The 20,440-nt window shown below is 38.3% G+C and overlaps 1 long non-coding RNA gene across 1 annotated transcript; it reads right to left on the reverse strand.

The window, feature by feature from the left end:
• Window positions 1–18,583: 18,583 nt before the first annotated feature.
• Window positions 18,584–19,777, reverse strand: LOC107809467 (uncharacterized). The gene is made up of 3 exons (XR_012705437.1): window positions 19,443–19,777; window positions 19,007–19,143; window positions 18,584–18,935 (listed from the first exon to the last, which is right to left on the reverse strand). It is a non-coding gene; the product is annotated as an uncharacterized LOC107809467 (long non-coding RNA).
• Window positions 19,778–20,440: the final 663 nt, after the last annotated feature.

Here is a 20,440-nt window from a genome sequence, read left to right on the forward strand (position 1 = left end):
CGTGATTTTTGCCCTACAAGAACTACTCCCCAAAAAATCAAAATAAAATAGTTTTGCGTTGCTTGTGATTTATTTGTACTTGTCTGTGCATGTTCATTTTTTACTTTAATTAAGAAAAATACAAAAAAATATATGTGTTGCATTTGCATTTACAATTTACGATTAATTAAGTAACTTGTTTTACGAAAATGAAAAATCATAAAAAATAGTGTACTTTGCATTTTTTAGCATTTACTGTTGAATTGTGTGATTTTATTGTTAATTGGCATTTAATTATATGTGATAAATGTTATTAGAAGATAATTAGTATTTTTAACAAGTTAACTTGGTTTATAATTTTAGAAAATAATTTAGGAAGAAAATAAAAGGAAAGGGAAAAGAAAAGAGGAAGGAAATAAATCTGGGCCAATTTAATTAAATTCCCAAGCCCAAACACCCAACCCACCAAAAACGAACCAGCCCAAATCACCCCTATCTGGCCCAATCGACCAAGCCAACCAAACGACGTTGTATGGTCATGTTCGATCTGAGCCGTCGATCTCCTAAGATCGAACGGTCCAGTCCACCCCCAACATCGAAGAAACGACGCCGTCTCAAGCCTGTCGATCCAGGCCGTTCATTTCATTTGATCCAACGGCCGTAAATCGCCCCCATGCCCCGACCCATTCCCATCCAAAGACCGATCCGGTCTTGAGGTAAATGAAGCAACGTCGTTTCCATTAATGAATGGATCCAAGCCATTGATCTCATCAGATCGAGTGGCCTGGATTCATTCCGCCCCTTCATATATATACTTCAAACCATACCCCGCCCCCCACAAACCAAACCCCCCCTCACCCCATCGTCTCTCTTAGATCCCTTAGAGACCAAACGACCCTCCACCAAACCCTAGTCGCCCTCGTACCCCTTCGCCTGAAAGTCGGCGGCAACGATGCCGGTGACCACGAAATTCACACCCCTGAACCTTCTAATCACCCTCAACACAAATCCCTACCCCTTTAACCTCGAATCATCCCGGTTTGTTTCGAATCTTCAATCGAAGATTTGAGCATCATACTAAACCTACCCAACCAGTCCCAAGTTCACACCCCAGCTCCACCTGACCTCCCTTGTTCCCAAACCACCCCTACTTTGGCTCGAATCTGGCTAGAACTGGTCGAATTTTAAATCTAATGAAGAACCCTAAAGAGCCAAAACCTAGAACTTGTCCGAGTAAAGGGGAAATTTGATGTCTTAACCGACTTTAGCCGAGTGTTCTCAGTCGAGAACACTCGATTAAGGTCCGTTTTGGCTTCAAAGTTTCAAGACGAAGTTCAGACTGAAACGGATTGGGTTTGATCTAAAGTTTTGAGGTATTTCTCCTCTTATCCTTTTTCTTTTGATTGTTGTTTGTTGTTTGCCTAATTAGCTTTCATTGCTATGTTTGTCAATTAATCCTCCTCCTCTTTCGGACCTTTTTTCTGGTCCAGTTTTCTCATCTTGGTCGATTGGCATATGTTGAATCAATTAAATGGTCTCGTCAATTGACCCGTTCATGTCTGTAGTTCAGTTGTTCTCCTTAAGTTATTGGTTGTTGTTTTATCTTCCGACCTTTGTGTTTTCAGCCTCAAGGCTCATAGCCAGTATACTTGTTGTTCCAACATTTTGTTCGAGGTTAATTTAGAGTTATATTTGTTCCCAATATAGATAGCTTACTCTCAGGCATCTGTATGAATCAATTTCTTGACCTTAATAGTCCAGTCTGACCATTGTCCTGAATCATTGAATCCCCATCTTGGTTGAAATACTGTTGGATTTGATTTGAGTTCAATTGATGATTAAGTTTAATGATTCAAATCTGCTTGTTTGTTCTACTAAGCATGTTCTGATATGAATCTAACCTTTGTTGAGTTGTCCTAATGTTGCTGATTGGGAGGTAGTTTCATGTATCTAATTAGTCAATTGATAGACTTAAGTTGGCTATAGCTGAGGTTTCATACAGGTTTAAAGTGATTGGGGTAGGATAGTAATCACAGGGGTTTAAGGGGATAATTTGGGACTTAAAAGTTTAAAAGTGGTTGGTTTAAGTGTTCTGTCCAGTAAGTGCTAAGGTAACATTAAATTAATGTATTTGTTTAAGTGCTAATGGGGAAAAAACATAATGGTAAAGGAAGGCTTAAAGGGGATTGATTAAAATATGTTGTTCATGCCTGTTTGAACATTAAATAAATAAAGGACAAGGGGTAATGAAAAAACATACTCTAGTGGGGTACTAAAGAAGGTCATGGGCAGAATTAGTTTGAAAAATTCTCCATGAGTGCTCTTGAGAGCTGGCAAGGTCAGTGTTTGGGTATAAGTGGAGGGACTTAGGACAGAACTTGGGGGCAGACCTTAGAAGAAAAAAAGGGAAATCTGAAAAGAAAAGTTTTGGAGAGTTTTTTTAAGGGCAGTCTTAGACAGCATTTTAAAGAAAGGCATTCAGTTTTTTTTAGAGTTGGGGAGAGTTTAAGAACAGAAAACCAAAATATATTGCAGTTAGTTCTCTTAGGTTCTGCATTTAATCCTTCTTTAATCAGTAAAAAAGAGCATTGCAAGCTTGAAGTAAAGTGTCTGATTTTCAATTGTTGGGGGGGTAGTTTCCAGTTTCAGCTTGTTTACTGGAGTGTTTGAGGTTCACTGGTTGGTTTCCTTGTTGAGTTTGAGGTCCAATTAGTTGCCCGGAGTTATTTGTTGTTGCTGTTTGGGCTCACAACTGGTTATGAGTTGTGGTCAAGGTTTTTTTCTGATTTGAAACTGGGTTTGGAGCTGTTTCTGAATTCCAATTGGCTATCTGCTGGTGTTATTTGCTGCTATTGTTGTTTGCTGTGTTGTTTGCTGTGTTGTGTCTTCTGTTCACTCCAATCCAGGTACACAGCTTGATCCTGGTTAATTGTAAACTGAAATGTGAAGAATGGCATAGAAACTGGAGCACGAGATCATGTGATTTAGTCATTTGATTTATGTGTCAGAATGTTTGATTTCTTAATATAGTAAGACTTTTGCTTGAAGTTGTACTAACAGGACTGAAATTAGTTATGTAACAATAAACTGAAAAACTGTTGGTATTAGCACGGACTGTTAATCGTTTTGCCCTGAAATGTATGTAAGTTTTCTGCTTTAGTTCGAGTGTTAGTTGTGATTAGGTTCAATATGAGTTGGTATAATAAGTTAGGTTAGCTTCAGCCAGTTTCCTATCATGTGCATCCTTTGTAAATATGTTTGAAAAACCCAACCAACAATAAGATAAACTTACAGTAGTTATCTTTCCTTTCATTTGTAATTAAAAGGAATTTGGGGTATCTCATTTCACACCTGCTCTAATAACTGGAAGCCGGAAAAACAAAGTATAACTTACGAAGCGAAATGAGTCCATTGCTTAATTATGTCTGATTAAATGCCAAACACATCGGTGAGCCATTTCGTGGCTTGCTCGGCTACAAGGGTTCGATTCCTTAACCTCGCCTGGGCGGTTCCGCCCCATCAAACTTGGGTCCCGTCTCAAGCCCAATATCATGCCTATTAATGTGACTCTGTTTAGACATCTTCTTAAACTTGACCTTAAGCTTTGAGCGTTTTAATTAATTAGGTTTTTTTTTTCTTTGAGAGACAAAAGTAGAAAATCATAGTCACTTTAGGATCAACCTTTGAATAAAAATGAGACGAGCCTCGCCGATTAAAAATGCAACTTTGCGGGGCCCTCAATAAATGGTTTAAATAAAATATTTAGAATTCGGGATGGGCCGTTTAGTGAATTTCACGGTTTTCCCCAAAATAATAACGCGCTAGTCATTTTAGACGCGCTTCTAATAATTTACTTTCTTAAACTCGGGTGCACATTTATGTGACCCAAATCCAAATCTCAACGGAGTCGAAATGTGTCAATAACCACGGGTGCATTGATGTGACGTGGTTCGAGATGTGTTTTCACGACGTTGCAATTCTCGTTAAAAATAATAATAATAAAAGCGGTAAAAAGTTAAAATTTGCACATAGGTTCAACATGTATTAAAATCAGATAAATAAGCCGAATATGACATTTGAGCGACCGTGCTAGAACCACGGAACTCGGGAATGTCTAACACCTTCTTCTGGGTTAACAGAATTCCTTATTCGAATTTTTGGTTCGCGGACTGTAATACAGAGTCAATCTTTTCCTCGATTCGGGATTCAACCGGTGACTTGGGACACCATAAATCTCCCAAGTGGCGACTCTGAATTAAATAATAAATCTCGTTTCGATTGTCCTTTAACTGGAAAAACTCCCCTACGCCCCTGCGGCCGCAGGGAAAAAAGGAGGTGTGACACTAGTAAGACCATGAATAGTGCCCAAGTCAACTATACTGTTACGGAGAAAGAGCTCCTTGACATTGTGTTTGCTATTGAGAAGTTTTGCCCGTATTTCATGGGTGCAAAAGTAATTGCCCACACGGAACATGTGGCATTTTGTTATCTTATGAGCAAGAAAGATTTCAAAGCCAAGTTGATGAGATGGGTGTTTTTGTTGCAAGAGTTTGATATTTACATCCAAGATTGAAAATGAAGTGAATACCAAGTGGCGGACCACTTGTCTCATTTGGAGGAGGAGGGAAGGCTGCATGATTGCCTTGAAATCAATGACTTCTTCACTGATGAGCAACTTTTGTCTATTTCAATGAAAGAGGTGCCATGGTTCGTGCATCTAGCAAATTTTCTCATGAGTGGTATCATCCTAGATGAGTTCGCTTCAAACAAAAGGAAGAAGCTCAAACGGGATTGTCAAGGCTATTATTGGGATAAACCGTACCTTTTCCGGATTTGTATGGATGGAGTGATTATAAGATGTATACCAGAGGAGGAATAGTGTGAAATTCCCGGAGCTTGTCATTCTTCGCCATATGGTGGTCACATGGTGGAGCAAGAACGGCGGCCAAAGCGTTAATTTACTATTTCAATTGGCGCACTCTTTACAAGGATCAAGTGATCTAGTGAAACGATGTAATGAATGTCAAAGGGCCGATGGAATCTCGAAGAAAAATGAAATGCCCCTCACCACCATTTTGGGGATTGATATTTTCGATGTGCGGGGTATTGACTTCATGGGTACTTTTGTGAGTTCTTGTAGGAATACCTACATATTGGTCGCGATTAATTATAATTCCAAATGGTTTGAGGCTGTTGCTCTACCCAACAATAAAGCACGAAATGTGGTGGCGTTCTTGAAGAAGAATATATTCACAAGGTTTGGTATTCTGCGGGCTATCATAAGCGATAGGGGTTGCATTTTTACAACAAATCCTTAGACACCTTACTCACCAAGTATGGTGTCACTCATAAAGTCACGACTCCCAATCATCCACAAGCAAGCGGTCAAGTGGAAGTCTCCAACCAAGAGATAACGAGTATTTCATCCAAAATAGTGAATGCTAACCGGATGGATTGGACCAAGAAACTTGATGATATTTTATGGGCTTATAGGACAGCTTACAAAACACCTATCGGAATGTCTCCATATCGGTTGGTGTTCAAAAAAGCTTTTCATCTTCCGGTGGAACTTGAGCACAAAGCCATGTGGGCTTTAAGGAAATTAAATCTTAAGCGGAGTGTCGCCGTTGACATGAGGGTGGCACATTTGAATGAGTTGGATGAGTTCTGGTTCCATGCATACAAAAGTTCGTCCTTATACAAAGAGAATATGAAATATCTTCATGGCAAGTACATTTGGAACCTACAGTTCAAAGAGGGTGATCTTGTGTTATTGTTCAATTCACGGTTGAGGATGTTTCCTGGGAAGTTAAAGTCTAAATGGAGTGGCCCGTTTGAAGTTGTGGGCGTGACACCTTTTGGTGCATTGGACTTGAAGAATAAAAATGATGAGGTGTTTCGAGTCAATGGTCACCGGGTGAAGCATTATTTAGGAAAATTTGGTGATGGCCATGTTGTGGTGGTGATTCATTTCAAGTGATGGTAATCTGCGTTGTAAATCAAGTGCTTCTTGGGAGGTAACCCATGTTTCTTTTCCTTTTCTTTTTTTTTCTTTTGTAGATAGGTGTTATTTTGTGCTAACTGGATTTGAAATGTGTTACAGGGATGAGTGTGCTTTATAGGTACTATGCTCAGAAAATTGGCTAAGTATGGAAAGAAGTGCGGACCGCATGTATATTGTGCGGGCCACACAATTGTGATTATTAAAGCAAAAGGGAACTGTGGCCGCACAATTGCATTGCAGACCGCACAAAATGAAAAGGGAAATTGCAAACTCTCTGAAGTTTGGTTTGTTAGAGAAATGGCCAAAGTGCGGCCGCACATCAAAATATGGGTGCAACAAAAATCTGCGGCCGCAATGGTAATTGTGCAGACCGTAGATCAACAAGGGCCTTTGAGCCTCAGGTAACAGAGTATAGACCACAGGAGGAATTCTGCATTCGCACTTGTCCCTTAGTCCCTTAGCCAGACCTGTCTTGTATAAATATTGAACCTAGGGCTATTGTACATTCTTTTCACTCTCTAAGCACTCAAAAATCTAGAACATTGAAAACTTATACTGAATTATCTGCCACATACAATCAATATCTGTGATCACTCATCTACATTACTTCATATCTGGTATGCTCAAATTACTTGTAGAATTCTTTGATTTTTAGTTTAATTTACAATTTGTTGGTTAGTTTAGGCCATTTGTCATTAGAAGTCAATTTTACAACCATGCGGGTTTTTAATTGTGTTGGGTCAATTGATAATTGCTCTATGGGTTATGGGTAACTTGATTATCATACTTAATTGTTAATATTATGTGCAAAAATTGAAAACCCTAGACCTCTGTGCGTAAAAGTTTTGAAATCTGCGGCCGCAAACGAAATTGTGCAGTCTGCAGAAGTTGAGATTAGAGGCATTGGTAAAGCATTGTTCGGCTCGTAGAAGTTGAGATTAGGGGAATTGGTCAAGCATGAATCTGCAGACCGCACTTGAAATTATGCAGACCGCAGAAACCCCATTGCGGCCGTAGAAAAGTGAGTGCGGCCGCAAAACAACCCAATCTCTGTCTTCAAGGAGTTGAAATTTTGGGATATCTAATTTTTGGCTACAATGATAAAAGTGTAGACCACACCCCAGTTCTGTGGTCGCACTAATAATTGTGCGGACCGCAGTTCCAGAGTTATGGCCGCAAGATCTAATTGTGCGGTCCGCATAGTCCAGCCTGCGGGTGCACTTGAAATTATGCGGATTGCACCTCCCCACCCTACAATCCTATCTTACACTATGAGTTTACTGTCTATTTTCACTTGAATTACAAGTGATTCCTGCTGCTTTTTGTTACAGATAATGGTTAGGTCTCGAGGCCGTGGAGATACTTCAAAGGGGAGGGGTAAACCTTCCAGGGGCCGAGGCAAAAGTAGTTTACCTCTCGCCTCCAAATGATTATAACCAAGAAGGCCACAACTAGCCGAGGAAGAAATGCAGAGCCCGCCGAATCCAGTTTTTATGCCCCATCTAGGGAAGCATCGGAGGGAAACTCGGTTGAAGAGCAACCATCTTTCCAATCAAGCCTCCAGGAAGGTATCAACTACGGGACGAGCCTTCCACATCTCAAAGCATCTCCAAGGGTTCAAAAAGTGCCAGTAAGGATTTGGAACCTTCCTCTACATCTGTGAGGCACCATCGACTTTTGTTGATGGGATTCCAGATGATGGCCGGGGGTGATACTATAGTTGTCGACATTGAGAGGTCGAAGAAGAAAGAGATCTGGGAGGACCGGTTCGTCAGTCTAGCTGCCTTCACTAGCTTCCACGAGTGGTGGCTAGTGATATCCTCACTCTTGAGTAATAGTTTCAACTGAAAGACCTTGACAAATACAATCCAGCAGTCTAGAGACAATTTTGAGAGCGAAAGGGGTGGATGTGGTTCACTCAGAGTGTAGTGGATGCAAAGGAGTATTTGGTCCGTGAATTCTACGTCAATGTGGCGCACATAAAGAGAGGGACCAAAGTGACCAAAGTGAGGAATCTGAAGGTGAAATTTGACCAAAACACACTAAACACCTACTTAAGGTTTGAGGATGTTGAGACTGTGCAGTACTTGGAAAAGCTAGCAATGGGAGATGCATCTCGCCTATGGCTAACTGAGATTCTTGCAGCCCCAGGGACAGCACCACCATGGATCATAGCAGGGATTCCTATTCACCGGGACACCCTGAACTTCGAGGCAAAGGGATGGCAGACTTTTGTATGCAATAGACTAGAACTGTGTCAGAATGAAACAAACCTTCCTATTTAGCGGGCAGTTCTAGTCGCCTCTATTATGGCCGGCTACCCGATTAATATGGGTGTCGTGATGTCAGCCAACATGTATGTGGTTTCTAGTCAAGGTGACACCTCCTACCCATTTCCCAACACTATCTCTGAGTACCTTACATATGCACGGGTGGAGCCGAAAAAGATTTTGATACGAAGGTGCGGGTGAAGAAGCCCTTCTCATGGTATTCTTTGATGGATGCACACAACCTTAAGAGAAAGGGTCAGCCTACTACCACTATCGGCCAGTCTGATGAGCCATCGATGGTATCTGCACAGACAGCTAATATGCCATCCACTTCAGCAGAGCCTTCAGCCAGTGCATCTGTCATGCCCCCACCTTCAGCCTCAAGGCCTTCCATCTCGGCTTTGAAGGTAGTGCCTATGCCTGCTGCTCCACTATCTGCGCTGCGAGTCTCCCAGATACTGGCGAGCCTCAACAACTGGATGCAGATAGCCACTGCAAAGCTGTCTGACATATCTAGTATTATTGCATCACAGTCATCCATCCCAGCATCCCAGATTCCTCCAACTGTGGAGGAGACTTTAAAGAAGCTCTTGGAGAATCAGACCACTATAATGAACACCTTGGTAGAGCATGGATCAGAGATTGAGGAGCTGGGAAAGGAAGTAAAGAAAATGAGGAAATCCTAGGAGTCCAGGAAATCAGTTGACAGGCTACGGAGAGGGATGACAAAGATTGCAGTAGCTGGAGATCTTCCATTTGACAGGCTGATGGAGTCAGATCCAGCAGCACCATCAGCTCCAGTGGCACCAGCTGGCTAGTCTGAGGAGCCAAACTTGGTTGCCGACACTGTCGAGGTGGTGCACCAGATGTAGGGGTGGGCATCGGTCGGTTCGGTTTTGTAATATTAATAACCAAATCAAACCAAAGTATTTATGGTTAGGTGCGGTTTTTTCAAAGTTCGGTTCGGTTATTTTCGGTTTATTTTTTCAATAAACGGGTTAAGGAAATTAGAAACGAAACTAGTGTAACAGAGATGAAACTAGTGTAACTGACATTTAGTGCAATTGCTGGAAATACTGTTGGACCAATGACATTTAGTTCATTGGTCCAAACTGTAAAGCTACTGCTTTTATCAGTATTTAGAGGGTTTGGAGCTATTGTCCTAGTCACTCAGTTTCTATTCAAAGGAGTTGTTCGTATGCAAGTTGTTGGATGGATTTGCCTTGTATTTTCCTTATGTGTATTTGTATCCCCATTATGTACAGTGGCAAGTTTATACATGCAAAAAAATCAATATATTCTCTAAAGCTTTCTTCTCTAACTGCATTCTTTGTTTTACGAATGAAAATTATAATGTTCATTTTCTCATTTAATGCAGAGACAAGTTCTTAAAACAAAGAGTGTGGAATACATGCCATTTATCCTCTCTATTTTTCTCACTTTAAGTGTTGTTACATGGTTCTTCTATGGTCTTCAATTAAAAGACTTCAATATTGCTGTAAGTTGTCATTTCATTTCCTACTCTTGATTTTCATGCATCTATACTGATAAAAGATTGCTCGATGATGCACTGATGAAACCAAGAATAGAAAACAATGAAACCAATGAAACCAAGAATAGAGAACAGGAAAAAGAATTAACACAGTAGCACAGTTAACCGAAATTTCAGTTTTTCGGTTTAACCGAAAATCAAAATACAAAAACCGTAAATCGCACCGAAAAATCAAAAATTAATAATTTTAAAATCATGCACCGACCAAAAAATTGATTAAACCGAAATCGAAAAATCGAAATTCATGGTTCGGACGGTTTTTTCGGTTCGGTCGGTATTATGCCCACCCCTAGCTAGATGTTCACCATCTCAGCTACTCCCAGAGTCGAGGATGATGAGATTTAGCTAGAGGAGACTGAGGGCGGTGATGCTGCTGTGGACATAGAGATGTCCAAGGCGACATAGGGAGTCTTCTTCACTCTTACCCTTCCTTACTCTTATTTTGTTAAGCATTGGGGACAATGTTTATTTTTATTCGTGAGGAGGGTGGAGTTTATTTGATCTATTTGGATGATTTTGAGACATTTGGTTTGTAATAACTGACAGTATTTTCTTCTTTCTCCTTATTCTGTATATATTCTCTCCTTTCTCTCGTGATGTATATATTTTCTCTTTTCCTCTCTCATTTTGTATATTCGTTGCGCTTTTAGTAGTTTTGCTTTATAGCTTCTTTATCTGGTTTTCTTATTAGTTAGTGTTTAATTTAAGTAACTTCTTCTTAATTTAATAGCTTCTTTTTGATTTAGTAACTTCTTTTTATGTTTTAATGGACAATAAGTCTTTGGTTTTCTTAATACCACTATTCTTTTCAAATGTAGTTTTTGTGCGAACCGAGTGACTTTTCCTAACGATGGATGGCAGGACAACCTTCTTAAGGGATTGAGTACGACTTCGGTGTTTAGCTAGTAATAGTAGTAATAATGAATAAAAAGACCTGATTGAGTCAAACTCGAAGAGTCAAACATACTTCATTTGGCACCAACGCATTTAGCTATGTGCTTATGGTTAGAGACAAGGATTTTTAAAAGGAAATAGATCTAGTTAGTGACTTTGTGACTCTTGTGTTAACTTTGATACTATCGAATGGTCTAATTGGACCATATTGATCTTAAATCTTGAATGTGGTTGTTATGGGCCCTCGACTCTATCATCTTTAACAATCTAGTTGTGTGAGAGGTGAGATATTTTGTTGCTAGTCCGAGTACTTGTGCGGAAGGTCTAGAACTTTCCCCAAACATGTTTTAAGGCGAAATCGTAAGTTTTGCTTGGCTTGAGAAGTGATTGTAGCCTTTCCTTGGCCCGTTTAAGTTTTATATTGTCTACCAAAGATGTCATCCTTAGTTAACCCCTTCGAGTCTTTAGCATTTCTCATTTGAAAACTATGTTACAAGCCTTTACCCGTTCTATAGTGACCCTCTCTTAGCACCCGAGCTTTTCTTAACACTCATGTGAAATAATTGGCTAAAAATGTAAGTTTGAGGGGGAGACGAGGAAATCGAAGAAAAGTATTAAGGCACAAAAAAAGAAAAAGAAATGACGAGAAGGAAAGGCAAAGAAAAGAAAAGAACAAAAAGAAGAATGCAAAAGGTGAATAAATGAAAGAGTTTAAGGGATTCAAAGAAAAGCAATGATCCTAAACATGGAGAAATATAAATGAAATTATCAATAAAGAGTGATATTAAGTCTCTCTATTCCCCCAAGGAAAAGAAAGGCCCTCAAGGAATCGGTAAAATGTGAGCCGAGAATTGAAAGATGGAGTGCTTAAGGAAGGTGTAACCACTTATCCATATTGTATCAATCCCTAATCCAAAAGCCTACATTACATCCCGAAAGAAGTCCTACTTGATTTCGAGCCAAGTGAGCTACATTAGTAGTGATTTACATGAGGGGCAAGCTTATGGTACCGGAAGCCGTACTTGTGACATTCTCTTAAGAGAGATGAGTGAACCTTTCATAAATTTGAATTGAGTGATAAATTCTTAAGTGAGCTTGGAAAATGGAGAGTAGAGGAGGAGGAGTTTGGGATCCACCATGACCTACAAGATAGAGTGGAAGTCCTTGATGAGCTAAGACAACCCTTGATGCTTAAATGTCACATTAAAGCTATATTTGCATAAATGTTTAACTTGTTTCCTTGTTAATAATGCATGAGTGGTGTGAGTAATTGTTGGTCCCAACTGAGGTGTGAATAATTCACCCGCGGCTGGCTATAATGTCCTTCAACTTTTGGAGGTGGGAACTATTTTATTTGCTTGAGGACAAGAAAAGTCTTAAGTTTGGGGGAGTTGATAAGTGGGGAATTTAACTACTTATTAGCGCCTTTTAGCTTTTGTTTAGTCTAAAAGCGTTCAATTGTGTTCCCGAAAACTCATGAAATGTGTTTAATTGCAGGATTGGAAGGTGAACTCTCGAGAAGAAATCACCCTCAAGAAGGAGTAATCTGAACTCAAGGACACAAAAGGCACAGAAGCTCAGAAGTGCGGACCGCAGAATAACATCTACGGCAACAAAGTATGAAGGAAAGGTCAGTAGAGAAAGGTGCAAACTGCGGTCCGCACATGAATTGTGCGGCCGCAAATGAATGCTAGGACCAAAAGTTTAGAGAATGTGCATTCCAAGTCCCCCAGAAGTGCAAACTTTGTCCGGCCGCAAAAGAAGAGTTATGTGGCCGTAGATGTAGAAGTGCGGACCGCAAAAGAGCAAAATGTGGCCACAGTTACAAATTTGTGGACCGCAGAAAGAGTGCCATGCAACCAAATATCAGAATTATGCTGCCGCAGACTTCTAATCTTGGTAAGTTGAAGAATTCTGCGGACCGCACATGGAATTGTGCGACCGCAGAACCTCCTGAAGGGCATTTTTGTCCGAAATTTCTAGCCCTGTATAAATAGACAAGTTTCACATTTTTAGGTTAACTTTTGGCATCAACGGCTACAGTAGTCGTTTCTCTTTACTTCTTTTAGTATTTTTTCATATTTTGGGATATTTTAGGATATATTTTATCATTTTGATTTTACAGTGTGAGTTTAATTAGCATCTCTTCTTCTATTTCTTCAATTTCAAGCATGAGTAGCTAGATTTTTACTAGGATTGTGACCCAAGCCTAGTGCGTGAACCTTATAGGTATTTGATTTAATGCTTGTTTATGGTTAGGTATTTATTACTTAGCCGTGTTTATCCTTTAATTTGTGGTATTAATAATTGCAAACATTAGTTCATGCCTATTTGACTTAGTCTCTACTTGAGAAAGAGAGACTTAGTCTAGGAAAACTTGGCTAATAAGAAATTTGGTCAATCGAGAGATTGATAATCCCAATTAAAGGGTTCAACCTAGAGATAGTAATAACCTGACTTGAGCTTTTATCAGCCGTTTTGTGCAATACCCATTTGGACTTGAGAAAGCTAAATTGGGCAAAATCACTCTCTGACCGAGAGGTATTAAGTGGGTAATTCAGTGTTGATGCTATAATACACCTTGATCAACAAAACAAGCATCAAGGTTTATATCACATTAGGCAAACACCTAGGTGATGGTCATAGCCCTAAGCTTTTTACAAAACTTGAAAAACAACAAAAACAATTTCTTATTTTTATTTTTTAATCTTGCAATATTAGTTTAAAATAGACATAGAACCAACACCAATTTGTTGAAGTGTATATTGAGATAGTTCATACCCATACACTACAATCTATACTCCTAAATCCCACATATAGCTCCCTGTAGAAATCGACCCCGACTCCTTATTGGGTATTAATATTGCAATCGACTGTTTCATAACCTTGATTTGAGGTATGATTTGGATGAGATTAATTCATCATTCGGGAGAGGGAGTATTCCTATCCTTAATTCCTTTGTTTAGTTCAGTTATTAGTTATTATTTCAGTTATCAGTTATCATTTCAGTTATAGGTTACTAGTTATCATTTCAGTTTCAGTTTCAACAGTTACCATTTCAGTTATCAATTATTAATTCTCAGTTATCAGCTCATTATCAGTTTCAGCATTAATAGTTCTTTCTTTCAGTTGCTTTACATACCAGTGCAATTCAAGTATACTGACAACACTTTTGCCCAGGGCCTGTATCTCACGCTACAGGTATTGATTTACAGGTTGATTATTCAGAGAGCTAGGATTCTCGTACCAACTATTTGATGATCCCCAGTTCTTTTAAGGCATTATTATTATCTTACAGTCTTCAATATTTTCAGATATTCAGTGTTTTCAGTACTTCATTGGAGGCTTCATAGACAAGAATAACAGTTAGACAAAGTCATGGGCTTTTCAGGTTAAGAAATATTGGCTACAGATATACTTCAGACTTATGTTAATGTTTCCGCACAATAATTTATATCATTCAAACTTTTAGTATATTAACATGTGTTAGTTTATCTTCTACATTCAGTATGTTATGATATCATATGTTGATTCAGCCAGCCAGTTGGTTTGCTCAGTCATAGTAGTCAGGCACTGGGTGTCGTGTTATGTCCAGGCCCAAATTCGAGGCGTGACAGTTATCAAAGGGACCACAATATTCACCATTATTGTCAGTGCAAATGCATTATAATTTCTTCCCCGTCTGTCTCTTGGCTAAAGCCTGAAATTCCTTAAACATGTTGAGTGTTTGATCTTTGAATTTTAAAGGATACACTCAGAGCTTGCGAGAATGATCATCAATGAAGGTCACAAAGTAAAGTGCACCACCTTTTGACTTTACTTTAAAAGGACCATACGAATCGAGTGTACTACCTCCAATAAATCGGGCTTTCTTGAAGGAGGATGGCTATTAAAGAAAATTATTTTATGTTTGCCAGCTAAACAATAGATACACCTTTTCAGTTTTGCTTGTTTTACCCCAAAAAGCAAACTTTTCTTAGACAACCACGTAATCCCCCTCTCGCTCATATGACTCAATCTTTTGTGCCACAATTCTGATAAAGTGTCACTTTCCACCAGATTTATAGAGTCATTAAGAATAGAGCCATGTGTCACGTATAAATGAGAATACTTGACTCCTCGAGCCTCTACTAACGAGCCCTTGGTAAGCTTCCATTAGCCATTAAAGAGGGCATTATGGTAACCCTCATCGTCTAATCTTCCCGCGGAGATCAAATTAAAAGGAAAGTCTGGAGCATGCTTGACATCTTGGAGAACTAACGTTGAATCATTATTAGTTCAAACAAACTATGGCAACCCCAAACACCTTAATTTCACTAGCATTGCCCATTTTTAATACTCTGGAGTCAACCGGAGTATAAGATGAGAAAAAGTCTTTCCTAGGTGTGACATGTGAAGTAGCTCCAAAATCTACAATCCAGCTCGTCTCATAAGATACCAAATTTATGACATTTTCATCATAAGCAAAAAGAAGGTCCTCTCGAACAATAGCAGCAACATTGTTCTCGTTATTTTCAAATTTCTTTTCTTCTTTAATGTCTTACTTCAACTTGTGGCAAAACCTTTTTATGTGTCCTTCCTTACCACAGTAGTTGCATGTAATATTACGGTATTTGGACCGTGACTTAATTCTACTTTTACCTCTATTCCTCGAACCTCTTGTTCTATCTCTCCTCCGGTCTTCTGTAATCTGCTTGTGAGGATGAACCCTGAGATTTTCTCCTTATTTCCTCGTTCAACACACCACTCTTGGCATATTCCAATGTTACCTTACCTCCATGAGTTGATTTTGTCAAAGAAACACGAAGAGTTTCCCAAAAATCTGGTCGAGTATTGAGAAGCCAAAGTCCTTATATCTCATCATTAAAATTAACTCCAATCCCAGACAGCTCATCAAGGACACCCTGAAACTTATTTATATGATCAAGGGTAGGACTTCCCTCCTTGTATCTATAGGTCATCAATTACTTTAGTAAGAACAACTTGATGTTCCCAATTTTTGAAGCATAAAGAGTGTCAAATTTTTCCCACAACGATCTCGCATGTGTCTCATTCACAATATGGTTGCGAACATTATCTTCATCCCATTTTCGATCCACATACTTTCCGGTGCTCAAAATCTCAATCTTCATCAGATATACTCTTGGGTTTATGAGCGGTAAAAAAGGGTAGATGCATCTTCTTCACGAACAACAAATCTTTCATCTTGCTTCCCCAAATACTGTAATTGCTCCCATTAAAACATACCATCTTGCTCACATTCACCTCAATTCCGTAAAAACCTGGATTAATAACCAAGGCTCTGATACCATTGTTATGTCAAGAAAGAGGCAAACCCGAAAATAAAGAAGATAAAGAACACCAAATTTTAACGTAGAAAATCCTTCAAATCAAAGGTAAAAACCACGAGATCACAAAGATCCAAAAAGTTCCACTATAATAATAAGAGGGTTACAAAAGTTTTTCAAATTAGCTACACAACAAGTGTCAAACACAGAGCAACAATAGCAACAAGAGCAACAACAAATCAATTGAAGAAGGAGGAGAAGTCACAAAACTGGAGCTGCAGTTCGAGGCTTGAAATCAGATGCTACGAGCCTCAAAATCCGATCTTCATCATTCACATCAAAGACCAAGCTGTTACGAACACTTAGTCAAAATTCCAGCCTGATCCAACGGTTAACGAATCGAAACACGTGATTTGAAGTTGGATAGTCGGAATAAAAATCTGTAACAAAACAAACACGTTTTTTTCTCTCTTCTCTCTCTTGACGAAAGCTCTCTCAAAAACCACTCTTATGTGCTAAGTCTTTCAAAGACTTATACCAATGAGATAGAACAATTCACCAAGATTGTTCTATTTATAGATCATAATGGTGCTTTCACTTAAAGCCAAAACTAATTCTAAATAGGAATAAACACCGAATCCAATTTCGAATAGAAATAAAAACCAAAAAAGAGTAGAATTAGATCATTGGGTCTTTGGTTGGACAACATGGGCATGTTCCCAGCAGCCCGTTCTCAGACCCTTCGACCGTATGATACTTAGTGTTCGTGTACCGGGGCCACCGTGCTGCCCTTGTTTTTAAGGGGAAAAAAGGAGGTTTTTACTCCTTTGTAACCACATGGGTTTTAGTGATATTATATAGTTTCTATAACATAATATACATTAGCGGAACAAATATCAAAGCGGGACATGGTGTTTTGAATGATCCTGTTCAGATACCATACGTGTCGTTTAAGTTATGTTACCGCATTTTCTAGGAAATATTTGCGGAGAAAAATGTGGAATTATATCATTACAGTATGATTTGTAAAAAGAGGTGTGTCGCATTTATGTACATGAACGTGTGCTCTCAACTTAAATGTTTGTCGATGCAAGCCATGTGCCCCTTGACTACAACTCTCCCAAATTGGGACTCTTAAAATACACTTTTCCGAATAGCTAGGGTCTTTCGTGCATACGTAATATATGAATATGTTACCACCAACATTGTGGTGAGATGGATAGAATTTTAATTAATGGTCTCGGAATCTAGCGTTGAGAATGGATAAAATCTTAATAAAAAGCGTTTAATCTTTAACGGACTTTACGCAATAAGAAATCAGATTAGTTTGACGCCAAATGGAAGTACCAAACATTGGGTGAAAAGTGAAAATAAAATGTATATATGTGTGAGAATCCGGATGGAGCCTTTCATGTACACGTACGTAATATAAGAATCCGTTGCCATGTGCCTTCTACTGGTGTTTTAATTAGCAAATTTTACAATACGTTGGTTATACATTGGACGTTACTCTCACAAGTCACACCTTTCAGAATCATCTTGTTCTTTTCATGAAAAGGTACTTGTTAGCTTGAATTGTTATGATTTTACATAAAACAAAGCTTCAGTTAACTCGAAAGACGAGTAGTTGAATTTTCTATGGAATAATATGAAGTAGAGAATTAAGACTTATGTGTCTCACAAGACTCAAGAGTTTGCAGTAATTAAACGAGTCTCAAATTTACAAAGTGAATTTCCAAACAAAGATGAAAGTTTACGGAATTCTTCAATAACTCACAACGCATTTGTTGTACTCTCTCTCACTTTTACTTGTCCAGTATTCTAAAATTTACTTTTACTTATCACTTTAGCATATCAAGAGAAAATAATTTCTTTTTTTCTATTATACCCACAGTATTAATTACTCTTTTCGAAGATTTTTCTCAAATCCATTAAAAATATGTATCAATTAATATGGGTATCATGGTAAATTATGCACTTCATTTATTATTTTTAAAGGGTGTACAAAGTCCATATTGGATAAGTAAAAGTGAACGAAGGGGTATTTCAAGAGCATACTTGTCATTAATATAATACGATGGGTAGGAGTGGGAGTGAGTTTGGGTGGAGCGGGAGGGTGGAAAGCGTCACTTGAAAATGACATGGAAGAGTTTCGGAAAATGACTTCTCTCACGAAGTTAGAGGAATGGAAAATGTTGTGCTTAAAAATATTTTTTAAATATTTAATTAAGTCAATCAAAAATGGAAATATTGAAAAAGATTTTCAAGAAAATATTTTTCTCTATGCCTAACACATTCATAATGTAAATTTACGTATATTTTCCTTTTGGTTGTTGCACTAAGATTGTTATTTCGTTATATGATCTTAAGCAACTATCACCTCATGATCTAGTTTGAGGGTTAAGTTAAGCCCAATTTGCATTCTTTTTTATTGACATGGACACATGGTATCAGTCTTTCATCCTAATTCTTATTTTACCCGATGTTAGGCTCCATACTATGCTATCCACACTTTAATTATAGAGGTACAAAAAGGGTGTAAACTGTAAACCGTCCCAAATTGGTTAAAAGAATAGGATGTTATCCCCTTGTATAATCGTTAGCAATTTTCATCACGTGAGTTAGTTTTTGAGGTAGTTAAGGTCAAAGTTCTTTTCTTAACAAAGTAAGATTAAGCAAGTACAATGGGCTAAGATCTAAGGGTGGATATATGTATAATGAATTAATTGCTCCAGCATCAAAAACCTCTTCTGGAACTGGCAGAGCTAAAAGGGGCCAAACTATCAACTGCAGCATTGCCAATCTGCCATCTCGGTTTCTGCTTTTCCGAGTTCGGGGAACTCGGAATCCCTTTTCTTTTCTTCTCTTTAGCCTGCTTCGGAGCAGGTGATTGGGGGAGGACGTCTTCATCTCCGGACGGGGCCTCATTGCAAAACCCTTCCCAAGGCCTACAAAGGAAAAGAGATGAGTAAGATTGAACTGAAACCCAAGTGATGTCTGTTTTAGGAAAGAGTCTTACCATGAGAACGGGCCTCCCACCGGCCCTTTGAAAGTTCGCGCCACGCGAGCTCGGAATAGGCCAATAGGGCTTCTCTGATAAAATGCCCTCGACCCACTCCTTGAGTCGGGGAACTGCATCCGGCATCCGAGCAACAACTGCACCACGAAACATCGATAAGAAGGAAGGAAAAAGGAAAAGCAGTAAACAAAATTTTAAAGGCAAAATTTCATGTTCCATTTCTCGGAAAATGACATATTCTTAGCCGGGATTAAGTCCGAGGTCTTCACTCGAACAAATCAACCCAACCAGCCTCCGTCTCGATCCTCGTCTATGCTCGAGAATGGGGCCTTAGAGGCCTGATGGGCAAGCTTGATTAATCCCCTCGATAGAGTCGGGGACTATACAGACGCATGAGGTGGTCGATGGTGAAAGGACACTTATTGATTTTACTTACAAAGAAGTTGAGGAGAATTACTATCTTCCAGAAGGAGGGGTGAATTTGACCAAGGGTCACCTTGTACCTCTTAGTGTGGATTCATATTTCAAATGAATAATTAACTGGGGTCAAAATGATAGAGCATTTATTTGGATATATTTCTACTGCTTCTCATGCAGCAGTTTCAGTCAAAGATGGTGGCAATGAAATTAGGATATTTTTGGTAAGCAGGGAAGCAAGCCCTGAAATGCTATTATATAGTATCATCAAATCCCCGAAGTAAAAGAGTATGTAAAACAGCTTTTCTATATATTCACAATTTACGTTGTCATTTTAAATTTTCATTTATGAACTCGATGCAATTAAAAGAGTTCAAAATACCCCTAAACTATTGGAAAAGGTTTAAAAATACTCTTCATCCACCTATTGGGTTAAAAATACCCCTTCATCCATCTTTTTGGTTCACTTATGCTCCTTGACCGTTAGGTCAATGTTGAATTAAAAATAATTACTTTCAAAAAAAATTGCAAAATATTTTCGTTTTTTTTAAACTAATGCACCAATAGTCCACTAATTTAGTAAAGTCTTCTTCTTCTTTTTTTCAGTTTTTACAAAAGATTAATTTTTTTCAGTTTTTTTTAAAGCATTTTTTTTGTAAAAACAGAAAAAAAAAATTCAACAAAATATTTTCATTTTTGAAAAATATTTTTTTTTCAGTTTTTTTAAAACACTTTTTTTGTAAAAACTGGAAAAACAAATTTGTAAAAACTGGAAAAAAATTGAAAAAATTGAAAAAAATATTTTAGTTTTTTAACAAAATATTTTTGTTTTTTTAAAAACTGAAAAAACTGGAAACGAAAATATTTTTTCAGTTTTTAAAAAACCAAAATATTTTTGTTAAAAACAATTTTTTTCTGTTTTTACAAAAAAAAATCAGATGAAATTTTTTTTTTGTTGTAAAAACTGAATTGTTTTTATAAAAACTGAAAAAAAAAAAAGAAGAAGACTTTACTAAA

The sequence above is a fragment of the Nicotiana tabacum genome, chromosome 22 (assembly GCF_000715075.1).
Source record: "Nicotiana tabacum cultivar K326 chromosome 22, ASM71507v2, whole genome shotgun sequence".
Classification (NCBI taxonomy): Eukaryota; Viridiplantae; Streptophyta; class Magnoliopsida; order Solanales; family Solanaceae; genus Nicotiana; species Nicotiana tabacum.